This window comes from Zalophus californianus, chromosome 2 (genome assembly GCF_009762305.2).
Source record: "Zalophus californianus isolate mZalCal1 chromosome 2, mZalCal1.pri.v2, whole genome shotgun sequence".
NCBI lineage: Eukaryota > Metazoa > Chordata > Mammalia > Carnivora > Otariidae > Zalophus > Zalophus californianus.
Genome location: NC_045596.1, coordinates 201,450,583 through 201,463,216, shown reverse-complemented (window position 1 = coordinate 201,463,216; position 12,634 = coordinate 201,450,583). Strand labels below are relative to the sequence as shown.

The 12,634-nt window shown below is 54.6% G+C and overlaps 1 protein-coding gene across 7 annotated transcripts in view; it reads left to right on the top strand.

Moving 5' to 3' along the window:
• Positions 1–12,634, top strand: part of KBTBD11 (kelch repeat and BTB domain containing 11) — a 38,717-nt gene that overhangs the window by 1,371 nt on the left and 24,712 nt on the right. The window contains exon 1 of one of the 7 annotated variants that reach the window (XM_027599846.2): positions 9,233–9,364. The exons of 3 other annotated variants lie outside the window; for them this stretch is intronic. The gene's annotated coding sequence lies outside the window, so the exon portion shown is untranslated. Of the gene's footprint in view, positions 1–9,232; positions 9,365–9,460; positions 9,593–9,890; positions 9,998–10,051; positions 10,106–12,634 lie in introns of those variants that run through there. 3 more of the 7 variants (XM_027599845.2, XM_027599847.2, XM_027599848.2) reach the window with 3 other exon arrangements.

Genomic DNA, 12,634 nt, shown 5'->3' with positions numbered 1-12,634 from the left:
AATTAAAACGTTAAAAAACATTGAAAAATACCTCGTTTAGGTCCCAACAGGGAACTCTTGATACAGACTAACAGGTGTGAACAATTAGCCCATTTAAGCAAGACATAATATAGTGGTGAATTTATAGAAAAGAGTGGATTTGGATTTGTACTCAGCCAAGAGAGAGAAAGAGAAACTCCTGCTGGCCACACCCCGTTTTAGGCACGTTCCACAGACGCACATCCAGATTTACACAAGTGGTAAGTTTGGGCTTGGTCTCCCACAGAGTCAGAGATTCGCGACTGACTCCACTACGGAATTCCTCAAGGGACAGAATTTCTTTAGACAAGGATCCACAGGCTGGGTTTTGTGGATCCCTAGGGGCCGTGGTTGACCATCAGGGGCTATGAATTTCCAGGAAGAATATGCAACTGGTGTGCTGGGTGGTGTGTGTGTGTGTGTGTGTGTGTGTGTGTGTGTGTGTGTGTGAGTGTGTGTGTGTGTGCATTTCCTGCCCCAGGAAAAAGCTCACACATTCCTTCTGTCCAAATTAGTGACCAGAAAATTATTGGAAGCCACCCTCCTGGTTTGTGTCTGCACTCTGAAACTTCTTTTCACTTCTAAGAAATAACAGACGAGGGGTTAAAACCAGAGGCTTTGAAATTCAAGATTTTATTTATTTATTTTTATTTGTCAGAGAGAGAGCGAGCACAAGCAGGGGGAGCGGCAGAGGGAGAAGCAGGGTTCCCGCAGAGCAGGGAGCCTCATGTGGGGCTGGATCCCAGGACCCTGGATCATGATAGGCAGACGCTACACCGACTGAGCCCCCCAGATGTGCCAGAGGCTTTGAAAGTCAAATGGGAGCTTTACGACTTAGGTTTGCTAAACGTCCAACTTTGGGCGAATTACGTCTTTGAGCCTCATTTCTGTCATGTGTGAAATGGACTTAGTTCCTGCCTCACAAGGGCGAGAGGATTTAATTGAAGTGATGGGTGACGGTCTCCCTCGGTGCTGGGCATGCGGTCGGTGTGCAGTAGGCTGCCGCTGTTGCTGAAGGATTCTCTTTCCCTCTGGACCTCCGTGTCCGTTGTGCGGTCCTGCCATCCGTGAATATTCTGGCGATCCCACGATTTTCCCACTTCTGGTCGGATAGGTTCATTCTCCCAACAAGGACGTGCTTGCCTGCAGTGGGCGCCGGCTGGGAGCTGCCCACGCGGCCGGGATGGAGGCTGCTGTCCGCGCTGTGCGGGGTGGCTATGTGGCTCTCGCCCATCCCAGCGTGCTGGTGGCGGGCTGAGTCACGGCCCCCACAGATGGCCACGTCCTTAGCTCCCGTGAATGTGTTTCCATAACGTGGCCAAAGGGACTTAGCAGAGACTAAATTAAGGATCCTGGGATGCAGGGACGAGCCTGGATCATCGGGGCCCAGGCACCGTCGCAAGGGTTCTTGCAGGGGAGAGACAGGCGGGTCAGAGAAGCAGACGGGCCCGGGAGGGGCTGCAGGGGGCCGGCGCTGGCCGCGAAGGTGGAGGAAGGGGCTTCCGCACGCGGGAAACGCGAGCGAACAGGTTCTCCCCTTGAGTCTCCAGAAGGAACCGGCCCTACCAACGTCTTGATTTCAGCCCAGCGAGGCCCGGGTCGGGTTTCCCACCTGCAGAACTGTAAGAAATGAATTAGTATTGTCTGGTGCCACCCATTTTCTGGCGATTCGTCATATCAGCCACGGGGACCCCATACAGTCTTGTGGGTTAGACACACAGGTGTTTATCACGTGGGACTAGACCCGACAGAGGCGCGATCCGACGGGCCTCCACACTGGGGTCTCTGAGAAGGCTTCAATGTTCCCTTTTCACTGTGGGGGCCATAAAAGACTTCCAGGGTGAAGGGGAGGCAGCACAGGAAAGCAGAGTCCAAAGGGTCTTCTTACCACGGGAAGGAGGGGACCAGGAGGCAGTTCCTTCAGGCACACAGCCCGCTGTTGGCGCCGGGCGACTGCCAGCCCCACGCACCTGCCGCCTGCACGTGTCCCAGCAGCTTCTCCAGTGCGCTCTCTGTCCGAAAATCACTCCAGCGCCACCTGACCCAGGAGGGCTCCCCGATGGCCTGGCCTCCGCTTTCTCCCAGCTCCTGGTCTGGGACCCACTCCCTGGCTTCCTGTTCTGTCCTGTCTGCTTCACCTGCTCAGAGCAGGTGGTGGGAGGGGCGAGGGTGACCTGGTCTCAGTAGGGGGCTCTGAGAGCTCCAGCCCCACCCCACCCAGGGGTTCCCACAGCGCACCTGCAGCCTGGGGGTTTCCAGCATCCAAGGACTCAGCACAGGTAAGGACAGACCCCAAACGCAGGCCCCTTGACCCCCGGCCAGAGGCCTTGTGGACATGACACGTTGCTGTTCTCCAAGGCAGCTGAGGTTCGGTTCGGGAGGCATACCCGGCTCTCGGATCCCCTGGCCTGCTCCGCAACCCGACCCTGTACGCTCGCACAGTCCTGCAAGGTGAGGGTGGTAAATCCCGGGGAGCCGGCACCATCCCTTCGGAACGCACCCTCCTACGACACTCCCTGTCCCTGCAGAGGCCCGAGGCCCAGGGCCCGAACCTGTGGCCGGGCAGGGAGGAGCAGGGGGCTCCGCGGAGAGGCCTTGCTTGGCAGGGGAGAGGAGACAGTTGGAAACAAGGGCACGGTCAAGCCCTGGGATGTCCAACAGAGTCTCTGTGGGACTCATTCCCTAAACAGACCCGTCCGAGGTAATCACATGCAGCTGGTTTTTGTTTTTTGGTTTTTGTTTTTTCAGTTCTAAGAGCAAAACAATACACTTTCAAGGGGAAATAAAAGGCACAAAGAACAAAACAATCAGGCAGAGCTGATTCTGGAGATAGGTGGTGTATGTCTTGAGGAAGACATACACTTTCTCTGAGGGGCCTGCTATGCACTGAAGGTCTGGACCCCCAAATTCTGGGGGCCTGGTTGAAGCCCTAACCCTAGCAGGGCGGCACCTGGAGAGGGGTCTTTGGGGGGCAAGCAGGGGCGAATGAGGGTCATGAGGGTGGGGCCCGGACTGGGGTGAGTGTTCTTATCAGAGGAGGAGACCCCAGAGCTCGCTCTCGGCCATGTGAGGACACAGCCAAGGACCCCCCTGTCCCAAGCGCCAACCTGCCGCACCCCGATGACCCTGGACGTCCCAGCCCCCAGACGTGGGAGAAGTGAAGGAAGGAAGCATGGTGGTATTGTTATGGCAGCCGGGCTGACTAAGGCAGGGCGGGAGAGAAATGCACGGCTACAGTCCGTTCACCCCGCAGACAAGCTGGGAGCGGGTCCCTGCGCCCGAAACCCAGCGGGCAGGGTGGGGACAGACCCCCCAACCAGCGGCTTTGGGAGCTTGCTGCCACCCAGCAGCAGAGAATGGGCAAAGACATCGAGGAAAGGAGGTAGAACAGGCCTCCGACTTGAGGCGCAGGTGGGGGCGCTGAGGGGGCCTGGGGTGCGTCCGGGGGAAGGGCTGCACAGGTGTGGGGGGGCCCCGGTAACGCAGCCTGTCGTGCGCTGACATTCCAGCACCAGACCTTTGTCTGAGGGCTTCAGGAGGCGCCCAGCGTGGTCTTGCTGGAAGGGTCCAGAGGCAAGTACGTTCTGACGATTCTGGGTGCTTTCCCAGGGGGTCCCCTCCCACGGAGGCTCCAGAGCGGGACCCTACCGGGTGCCCGGGGTGGGGAGACCCAGCAGGAAGCAGAGGCCCCTCAGGAGGAAGCAGGTGGAGCTGGAAAGGGTGGTGGCCAGCCCCAGCTCAGCCTGCCCCTCCCCTGCCCTCTGGCTGCCTGGATCTTCGGCTGCAGAACAAAACAGCGCGGAGAGGGGGGTGGGGCAGCCAGGAAGAGGGGGGTACCCTCCCCACGCGGTCTCCCCACCCCTGCTGCCTGCTTCCCGGGAGGCTGAGAGCAGAAGCTGGGGCGGAGGGAAGCAGCAGGGTCCAGGACCTTTGTCAACTTAAAATCAGGAGCATCCCCACGTCCCGGGAGGCTGAGGTTTCAAATAGGCCATCCAGGTCTGGTTTCCTGGCACCCACTGGCACCCACTGGCATCCCAGCAGGCAGCAGGAAAGAGCTGTCTGGCGGCAGGCTGTTGGATTCTGCGTAGATTTACTGGAGATAGTTCAGAGCCCATGCTCACACGTTCCTCCCCTGGCCCCAGACTGATTTTTCACAAGTGCATTGCCTGATTCCACAATAGGACATCGTCTGGCAAGACGGTGGACAGGACAGTTCCACCCGCGGCCAGCCTGGGTGCTGTGGTCTTGGGCTTCTCAAGGACAAGCCGACGGCCCGCTCATCCGCAGATGGGGCCTGTGGGGGGCAGGAGGGACAGCCTGGGCCACGGCCGCCTCCCAGGCCCCTCGCCGGACCCGGAGTGCGGAGCTCGAGTGCCCGTTTAGCTTCATAGGAAGGAAGTGGCTTCGTATTTGTATGTCGTTTCTAAATCCTCTTTTCTCTACCAATTCATTTCTACTGGATTTTGGAAAGGCCAGTCCACAATCAATTACAAATAAGAACAATAACCACAAAAAACCCTGATTCCTCACGGCAGACAGTTTGAAAGGCACTGTTTTTCAAAGAGGACACAAAAGCTTTGTCTTAGTTTCCCAGGGCTGCTGTGAAGAAGCACCACATGGGGGGGGGGGGTGCTGAGAAAACAGAGATTGATGCTCCCGCGGTCCCGAGGCCAGGCTGCAATCCCTGTGTCATGGGGCCACGCTGTCTGAGGGCTGGCAGAGGACCTGTGCCCCTGGCGTTTCCAGCATCCCTGGCATCCATCTTTCCGGTCTGTGTCTGTCTCCACTCGCTTGCTCTGTGCCCGTCCACACCTGTGACTGAACCTCCTCCTGGAAGGACACTCGTCGTGCACTAGGGCCCACCCTAATGGCCTCCTGTTAAGTTGGCTTCCTTCAGAAAGACCCAGATCCAAATAGAGTCACATTCTGAGATACTGAGGGGTTAGGACTCCAGCATATCTCTATGGGGGGTGGGGGACACATTTTAGCCCATAAGAACCTTTAAGTTGGGGTTTATTGTTTAAAGTGTCCTTTTTTTAAAAAAATATTTTATTTATTTGACAGAGAGCACGTGTGCGCATATGCGCACAAGCAGGGGGAGTGGGAGAGGGAGAAGCAGACTCCTGCGGAGCAGGGAGCCCGATGCGGGGCTCGATCCCAGGACCCTGAGATTATGACCTGAGCTGAAGGCAGAGGCTTTACCAACTGAGCCACCCAGGCGCCCTGGAAAAAGTGTCCGTATTTACTTTACACTTTTGAGGATTTACTAATTAGACCTTTACTAGGTAAAAAGAACTTGAAAAAATAAGACATTTTTTCCTGTCTGGAAAGTTCCCCCAGGCCCATGGTCTGAAGTAGGAGCGTTGAGCAGAGTGGTTCTGAGGGCAGGACTCGTCCCCACATTGCATGGCCAGCACGCACCCCACCACTGATCTCGGGCGACTCATGCCGATGCAAGAGGGCAGTTTGAGCTCCAAAAGTGAATCTTGAACTCAGCACAAAGTATTTCAGGGGTTGGGGTGGAAATCAATGTGGTAGGATGGAGCTATTAAGATGGGCTAGGAAACCAATTTTATTTTTTAACACACTGATTCCTGTTAGGTGAAGTATGGTGTTTGTGCTCATCAACCTTGTTGATTTTTACTCTGAAGATTGGATTCGTTCATTCGAGAAGACAGTGCTTCGTTGTGAATATGAGGAAGGGCTTTGGGGCTGGACAGGATTAGAACCCCTGCTCCACCTCACATAAAATGAAAGAGTTACAGGGGCGCCTGGGTGGCTCAGGCGTTACGCGTCTGCCTTCGGCTCAGGTCATGGTCCCAGGGTCCTGGGATCGAGCCCCGCATCGGGCTCCCTGCTCCGTGGGAAACCCGCTTCTCCATCCTCACTCCCCCTGCTTGTGTTCCTTCTCTCGCTGTGTCTCTCTGTCAAATAAATAAATAAAAATCTTTAAAAAAAATTGAAAGAGTTACAGTACACTCTGAGAGTTCACTTTCCTCCACCGTGAAATGGAAACAGTCCCACTTCTGGCAGGTGCGTGTGTGTATCTACACCAGGTATTTCGCAAAAGTATACATACACTTACACATGGATATACTACATAGATTTAGGTGAAATCATATTTAACTGTAATAACTTGCTCTAACATTATGAACACATACCTTGAAAATATTTAAAATTAACTTAAATTTTTACATCTTTTCCAAAAGAAGGTTTACCAGTATCAGCACTAAGGCACTTAATGGCCTTTTAGTGTTGCCGTATTTACTCATGTGACAAGAATTTATTGCCTCCTCGCGGCCTGCAGCCTAGTGAAGGACAGGCCAGGTCCCAGCGTCCCCGGCAGAGTGTGATGGAAGACGGCAGGAGGGAGACATTCAGTACAATAAGGCACCATCCTCCCGCGGACTGATCATAACTTGCGAAGGCTAAAAAGATGGGTCTCTGTTGTTCTATTCAAATCAGGAGCCACGGTATCACCCTCCACCAGGGACTGTCTGTAACAGAAAATGTTTGCAGTGACATCACAAGTACACAGTCTATATGTGCGCACGATTCATAGCCCAGCGTCAACAGTGTTTCAGGTTACGTAGGAGCATGCTCTTCTGAATGTAAAATTCTCAGGCACTGGCTAGTTAGAGACTTGGGAAAATTCAAGGCATGAGGGAAAGAGCTTCACAGTGTTCAAGAAGTAGCTTTCCAAACACTGCACATGGACCCAGAGTCCATCAGAGCCTAAGGGGGCAGTCGAGGGGGGGAAAGCGAATTTCAGGGAGCGCGGTGGAGAAGTTGGCCTCACAGTCCTACGGTGTGGGCAGAATTTTTAAATGAAGCAGGGAATATTGTTTCCACACCAGCACACAGATATTCTAATTAATTTTTCATGCCAAGAGACTCAAAGTACTTTGTAGCATTTGGATCAATTCCTGACAGCTACTGGAGTTTAATTGCCTTTTTTTTTTTTTTTTTTTTTGAAGGCGGGAGTGCATAAACTCTTAGGGGCTATTAAAAGCTTTGGGGAAATTATCTGTTTTCTGGTATGAGCACTGGTAGGAAAACGGTATCTAGCACCCTAACAGGGCTCAAAACTCGTGACTCATTGATAGCCAGGTACCTCTTCTGCGTCCAAGTACTGCATGTGTATGACGAACACAGTCTGGGGGAGAACGAACTGGAGAGGTCGAGTGTATTTGCTGACAATCACCCAGACTGGCAGGGACAGACTCGGAATTGAGGAGTGGAGTTGGCCTCCCCCTGGAGTTAAGACTCACTGCACTGAGTGCATTGCATGCATCACCTTGGGTTAGTCCCCGTGGGAGGGGCAATCATATCCCGATTTACAGGAGAGCGGAGCACAGAGAGATCGAGTGTCTTGTTCAAAATTCTCAAGACTTGCAGATGGTGAGATGGGTGTTTGAGATCCCACTTGCTGAATTCCAAGTGGGGTTCATAGTCCCCCAAGCCTGGAGCCCAGGCTGCTGGACCCCAGCATTCAGAGGGTTGCAGACTGTCTTACCCAGGACAGTTCTGAGTTTCATTTACATTTTCCACAGCTCTGCACAGTGATACATTTGTACACTTCTTCAAAGCTGCCATGCATGATTTGGCTCTTTCTGAGCAGTGGAAAATTTAAAATAGTAAAGTAATATTATTCTTGAAGTATTCTTGAAATAGATGTTATTTCATGTTTAAGATAAGTCCTTCTTCTTGTTGATGTTCTTATATCCCATGTTCGATTTTGGGAACCCTGGAGATCCCTGTAGTTTGAATGAACTAATTAAATGCATGGATTGTTCCTCTGCAATTTCCATTGACCATATTGGGGCCGTAGTACATTTTTTAAAATAAAACATGTAAAGTCTGAAAATGGATGGGGTTCCCCACACACCTTATCTGCCAGATGGTGTAGGCGATGGATGAATATTTTAAGTTAATTCATTTATTTTTTCTTTCATTCAATAAACATTTACTGAGAACCTAGTATAAGGCAAGCATTGTAAAGTGGAAAGAAAAGCTAAATATGACATATTATGTGACCTCTGGAAGTTTGCAGAATGGTAGAGAAGATAGGCCAATACCTCACTGGCAACAGCACCAGCTGTTGGGGAAAGCTTAGTGGCCACTGGACACTAATCCACAAAAGTGGGTGGGGAAGCCAGATGGAGCTCTCACTCTGTGGGTCAGCCTAAAGTGCCTCTGTAAAAGTATGCAAGCAAGGCCTGCAGGCACTGCTGGGGAAATTTAAACTCTACTCCAGGCGTCTTTAAGTCAATGGTGTAGGGTGAGCTGGTGACAGGATCTCCACGTGAAGGTAAACAGACATCCACTAAAAAGATCCCAGTAGACTTTGGAATATTTTTGGAGTGAAAAGAACAAAATACAAATGGAACATGATGGGAATGATCTCAGCCCCCAGAAGATCTGTTTCTGTTAGAGTTAACTGATAATGTAAAAATATATATCCCAATAGGTTGCTTGGTTTCTGCTTCCTTTGATCCAAATCCTGACATAAAGTATTCTACTTGGGCCACCAAATGAAAATGTCTTCTCAGGATGCTCTGGTACTGGAACCCAAAAGCCTCCTAGCATAGTAAACTGGCAAAGACTGTCAGAAGCAAAATCTGAAACAGTGTGAGGCTCTCTGTGCCTATGGAAATCTAATCAACCTTATTTTGCACAAAACCTTTACAAATAGCATTTACCATCGAGGTCCAGTCTTAATTAGAACTGACCCCGGCAGGAAGCAGCTGTCTGTAGGGATGAAAAGCTGCTGAAGTCCCAGGAAATGTCTTCCTCGTCCACTCGCAGGTCTTCGGGCACGGTGCTGTTCCCCCTCTCTGTGAGGTCCAGAGGGTCCCTCGTGGCTCCACGCCCGGCCCGAGCTGCAGGGAGCTGGGGATACTTGAGGCCACACTGCTAGACAGAACAAGTTTCCACGTTTCCTCCAGTCTGATGAACGTTTTTCTTTTTTATTCTGGAATCTATAAGGAGGCAGGCAATAGGTTTTCAACCACTAAATATGTCAACAATGCATCGTCTCTAATTTCACACACAAAAAATACATATAAACACTACATTCGATTATCTCATGGTTTTGCAAAGGATGGGCGGGGGAGGGGAAGTTGGACACAAAAGAGCGTAGCCTTTGGCAGAGGCCCCAGCGCGCCGGCGGGAACCTGGTCTTCGCTTCTTGTGGGGGTAGTTGGGGGGATTCAAACAATATTCACGAGGTGCAACCGGGTCCGGCTCGCAGTTGGCGCCCGTCCGCGTGGGGCCGTCGTGGGTACAGGTGGCGCGGCTCTCCACGCCTCGAGCCCCCGCATCTGCAGGAACTCCCGGGGCTCTGGTAAGGGTTAAGCGAGCGGCGGGCGGGCTAGGCGCGCCAAGGAGGGCCCGGCGCGGAGCCGCGGCCCTCTCCCCGGAGCGGGCCCTGGCGGCGGCGCGGGCTCGCGTTCCAGCCCGGAGGCTGCGCGCCCGTGTGCACGCGCGCCCGGCGGAGGCTGTGGCCGCTCCCGCCCCCGCGGCTCGAAGCCTCGGCGCGCTCCTCGGAGCGGCTGGGCCTCCACGGACGAGGGTGAGTGCCGGAGCCCCGCCGCTCGCTCCGCGGCGGGCTGGGGGAGCGTGCTTCCCCTGGGGGCGAGGGCGCACTGGGGACCCGCCGGCCCGGGCCTGGCCGCGCCGGAAGACCCCGGGCGCTCTCGGGCGCGCGGGAAGCAGCCAGAGGACCCTGGGCGCTCGCGGGCGCGCGGGAAGGAGCGGAGGACTCTTGGGGGCTCGCGGGCGTGCCGGAAGGAGCGGAGGGCCCCTGGGGGCTCGCGGGCGCGCCGGAAGAAGCGGAGGACCCTCCCGGGCGCGCGGGAAGGGCCGGAAGACCCCCCCCCCAGGCGCTCGACTGCGCGTGGGAAGATGCTTGGGAACCCGCCGGGTGCTAGCACAGGTGCGCGGGAGGCGGCCGCCCCGCCCCCGGGCGCTCGCACAGGTGCGCGGGAGGAGGCCCGCGCGCATGCGCGCCGGAGACCACCGACTAGGGCTCCGCATCCGGGCTCGGGTGGGCGCCGGGGTGGAGGGCGAGTCGCAGAGCGGCGAGGTAGGGGTGGGCCCCGAGGACGGAAGGCAGTGACCAAACGGCCCCCGGAGGCACAGGACTGGGGAAGAAGGGGTGGGAAGGGGGTGGCTGCCGAGGTGGGGGAGGTGGCCGGGGGTGGCCCTGCTCCGGGTGGAGGTGTGGACAGAGGGGTGGGCGGGCCTCCGCCTCATCCCCGGGGGCGTCCGCGTAGTGGTGGGCGGCCGATCCGCTGGGACTCCCCCGGGAAGAGGGTGGCCGCCTCCTGCAGGGCGTGCCGGTGGGGGGAGGGGAGGCGGGTGGGACTCGGCAGCCGCGCTGGGTCCCGAGGACCGCGAGCCCCCGCGCTGCCCCCGCGGTGACCGCCGCCGGCGAAGCAGTCGCTCGGGGACGGGGGTGGGGAGAGGCGCCCGGGCGCCGTGGCTCCGCGCTTTCCTAGGGGTTGGCCCGGGCCTGCGCGCTGCGCCTCCGAAGCGCCCAGTTCGTGGGGCCTCAGGAAGCGGGAGAGAGGTCCCTGCCGGACCCGGGACGCGGGGAAGCGGAGGGACGTGCTCCCCGTCCGCGGCGCCTCGCCGTTTCTCCTCTTTCGGCCGCTGTGCGCCCTGTGGCGGCACTTCGGGACCCCGAGCCCCCCGGGGGTCGCAGGCCTCTGCCGCTGCGGGCAGCCTTTTGCCCCCAGGACTGAGCGGGGCCGCCCGGTGCTGGTGGCCTGTGCGAACGTGCCCGACATCACGGTGGGGCGCGGGATGACGGCTGCACGGAACCGGCTCGCCCTGCGCCATCGCTTGGAACACGTCTGGAGGGGAGTTTAAAATGCCAGCCACGCTTCCCGGTCCGCACCCCCACGTGCTGGGGACCCTTGCTTCCTACGCGGGACGGCGCAGTTCATGGGGGAGGGTCCCTAGCCCAGGCGTGAGGGCTCCCATAACATTAAATCAGGAAGGTTTTAAATCATTCCAGCACCTCTTAATTTCCTACAAAGCCATATTCTCAACCTCCACCCCCCATATTTATTGTAAGGGAAAAGAAAAAGAAGAAGCCAATTTGGTAAGGCGCGGCATTTCCGCGCAAACCACTAAAGGCACGTGACCAGCAGGTCTGAAATTCGTGTTCATCCCGCTGGAGCATTGAGGAAATGAAGAGTTCGCCCTGTTCCCAGCCTGTTCTCTGGCCCCTTCCCTCCATCTCATTAAGTAGCAGTTACTCAGATTCTAATTAGGAACTTCTAATGGATGCCAACGTTGCCCGTGAGCCTTTTACCCTGAGCTAATGGCGTCCTATTATTAGAATACCTCTTTCCACACCCCAAAACCCACAGAAGACAGCTTTCCCCTGCCATCAGATCTCTGCCGGGGATGGCCATTGTCTGCAAATTTATGGTAATTGGCACTCCAGCTCTCTCTTCTGGGGAAAACTAAGCAAACATTTTAATGAGATAAAAAGTCTTTTGAGCTTTTTAGTGTCAACTGCGAGGCCATTGCTGATAATATAATTGGGACACAATGAAAATAGAAGCTTTTGCCTGTATTTAAGGCAGTCTTGGTTTGGGGAGGGGGTGAGAAAAAAATTAAATGTTGTGGATCTTAGACTGAGGCTAAATGCAGGCAGGGCAACTGTGTGTATGGTCATCTTGCCTTTCTGATAATCTGGGCATTCCTTCAGGGAAGGCCCTACCTTGACCCTCAGAGCACTTTGCCTGTTAGTGGGAGGGCTGAAGGATCTGGAATTGTGGTGATCATCTTTCCAGACAGTCCCCCTCGCTTCTGACTTCGCTTCCGTAGGCCCTAATACAAGCAGCAGCTTCGGCCATGGGAAGGCAAAGGTCTCTTTTTAGCTTGAGATGTACCTTTAGAGTCTTTGTTCCTGTACCGGGAAACAGAGGCTCTCCAAGCTTTGAAAACGCCTCCATCTGGAATCGTATTTCTGTTGTTTTCTAAATGTCAACAGCATAAATTGCTCAGTAATAATAGCTTTGCAGGGAATCTGGAATCACTTAGGCAGCTGTAATGACCCTCAGCCCCCCTACATCTGAGCCGTGTGACCCAAGAGGACGGCTGCTTCAGTGGGCTTCAGAGGTGCCTTGTGGCACAGTCTGCTTGCAGATCAGAAACCCGTCCTGCCATTTTGCACATCTTCCCCTCGTGACTCAGGGTAATACCTGCTCTTCTCTGGAGTTCAAGGGATTACCGTTTCCACTGTGGCCCTGATTGGGGTTTTTCTTTTGCAATTATTGTAATTATGCTAAAATTATAGCGTTGGTACCTAGAGCATATTTGCAAAATAGTTCAAACAGAGCAGCAATAACTTGGAATAAAATAAAAACTTCTAGGAGTTTATCTTTTGCCAAGAACCTGGCTCCTGCTAGAAAGGATATTAAAATAAACAGTGCCTTGTAAATTGAAGCCATTCCATGTCTTGGGCGATGTTTGACCAGTTAAAAATTAATTTCATTCTTTCGCAAATATTTATTGAGTGCCTCCGTGGGTCAGGCACAATTCTAGGTCCTGGGAATACAATGGCAAGTGAAGTAGACTCAGTTCCCCACCTCTTGCA